At 38.2% G+C, this 2140-nt stretch overlaps 1 pseudogene; it reads right to left on the reverse strand.

Annotated features, from left to right (window-relative positions):
* Positions 1-909: 909 nt before the first annotated feature.
* Positions 910-1494, reverse strand: LOC114512021 (annotated as a pseudogene).
* Between the last annotated feature and the right edge of the window lie 646 nt (positions 1495-2140).

Consider the following 2140-nt stretch of genomic DNA (forward strand, 5'->3'; position numbering starts at 1 on the left):
TTTCTGAAGTCCTCCAAGATTTTCCTTATATATTTGGTGATCCTATGTTGGGTACATATATGTTTATATAGCTTATGTCTTTTTGATGGATTCTCCCCTTGCATATTGTGAAATGTCCTCTATATCCCTTTTTATGGCTTCTGTTTTGAATATTATTTTCTCTAATATAAGTATTGGTATTCCAGCTTTTTTTTTCCTGCCCATTTGCTTGGAATATTTTTTCAACTCTTTAGTTTCCATCTGTGTTGGTCTTTTTTTGTGAGGTGGGTCTCTTGCAGGCACCATAAGTGCAGATCATATTTTCTTATCAATTCAGCTACCCTATGACTTTTGATTGGAGCACTTAATCCATTTACATTTAAGGTCATTATTGATAGGTACTTGTTCATTTTCCCCCTTTGTAACTTTGTTTCTCTCTTGCTCTTTTTCTTTCTCTTCTTAAAGCAGTCCCTTTAGCATATCTTGCAGTGCTGGTTTGGTGGGATGTAGGGGACCATTTCACATGGAGTGGAAATGTAGCTCAGCACTCACATGGAAAACCAGTGGAGAGTGAGTTGACACACAGAACCACACCTGCAGAGAGGTTTTCCCATGGGGAATCAGGCCTGCATTGTACCTAGGCTGCTATGAGGCTTGCTTTTGCTAAAACTCCCTCACCCTGAATTGAGGCAGCAAGTGCTTACTGTAACTTCCTAAGGTCTGTGCTAAACCTCTCAAGTATGGAGTGTAACCAGTTCAACCACTTTTCCCCCTGACCTGTAACATCCTTCTCTTCAAAGTAATTAGCAACATTCTTTCCTTTGTTATCGGTAAAAGGTAATCACCTACAGCAAACCTGTAAATGAAGACCATCCTCTGTGTAATGTACTCAGAAAAGCAATAAAAGCTTGTCCAGTCAGGGGCCAGGGCCCTCTCTCCATCTCAGCATAGCCACAGATGCTGTGGCAGTGAAGCCCCTCTGCAGACAGGGACGGTCCATCAGTCGGTCAAGTCACTCTCCTGGTCAGTGGGATTGTAGTTTGGATCATCTTCATCATCCTCCAGCTCCAAGTCATCCAATTTCTGGACAAAGACTCATCTACCTCCCCATTGTTTCCAGTATCCTCCAAGATCTGGATATCAAATATGTTAAGATTATGATGTTTCAAATAGTTGTTTCCCACTTAATTTATTTTTTCCTACTTGTTTTCTTCTTTCATTCATTTTTTTTTAATTTCCAAGAGTTCTGCATCAAACTTGGCTTTCCAATTTAAGAAGTTCTCAATTGTAACAGGAGTGCCATGAAATAATTGTTTTTCAGCTTCTTCTTTTTCTTTCTTTTCTTCTTCTCTTCCAGTTTTTTTTTTGATCCACTATTTCATTTAATTTTTCTTGCACAGCTGTAACTAAAGTAAAGATCATCACCATACCATGGTTTTCTTCTGCCTGTAATGCTAACAATTTTAAAATACTTGAAACGTCATTATCTTCTAGGTTTTCCTGGGAGAATATTTTATAAAGCCACAACATACACAGATCCTGCAGGCCAGGATCCGCATCAATGGAAGGATATACTTTCTGTCTACTTTAGTCTTTGAAACCCCTTATTTCATGTTACATTTTAATTGAGAGCCTTGCTGGATAGAATAGTTTTGGTTGCAGGCCTTTGTTTTTTATAACTTGGAATAGTTCTTGCCATTGCTTTCTGGCTTGTGGTGTTTCTTTTGAAAACTCTGCTGCTAGCTTTATCAAAGTTTCCTTATATGTTTCTTTGTGTTTCTCCCTTGTTGCTTTTAAGATACTCTGTTTGTCTTTAAAACTTGATATTTTAATTATGATGTGTCTTAGAGTAACCCTCTTTATTTTCATCTTGATTAGGACCCTCTGTATTTCCTGAACTTGTGTGGCTTTTCGCTTCTCCAGGTTCAGAAAGTTTTCTGTCATTATTTTTTGAAACATAGTTTTTATCCCTTGCTCCTTTTCTTCACCTTCTGGTATTCCTATGATTTGAATGTTTTTGTGTTTCATGTTATCTTGCTGTTCCCTTAAGCTGTCTTCATATTTTTTGAGTCTTCTTGAGGACAGCTACTCTACCTGGGTGTTTCTTTCCACCTTGTCTTCTACCTTGCTAATTTGGCCCTCTGATTCATCCAGTCTGCCT

The sequence above is a fragment of the Phyllostomus discolor genome, chromosome 14, assembly GCF_004126475.2.
Source record: "Phyllostomus discolor isolate MPI-MPIP mPhyDis1 chromosome 14, mPhyDis1.pri.v3, whole genome shotgun sequence".
Classification (NCBI taxonomy): Eukaryota; Metazoa; Chordata; class Mammalia; order Chiroptera; family Phyllostomidae; genus Phyllostomus; species Phyllostomus discolor.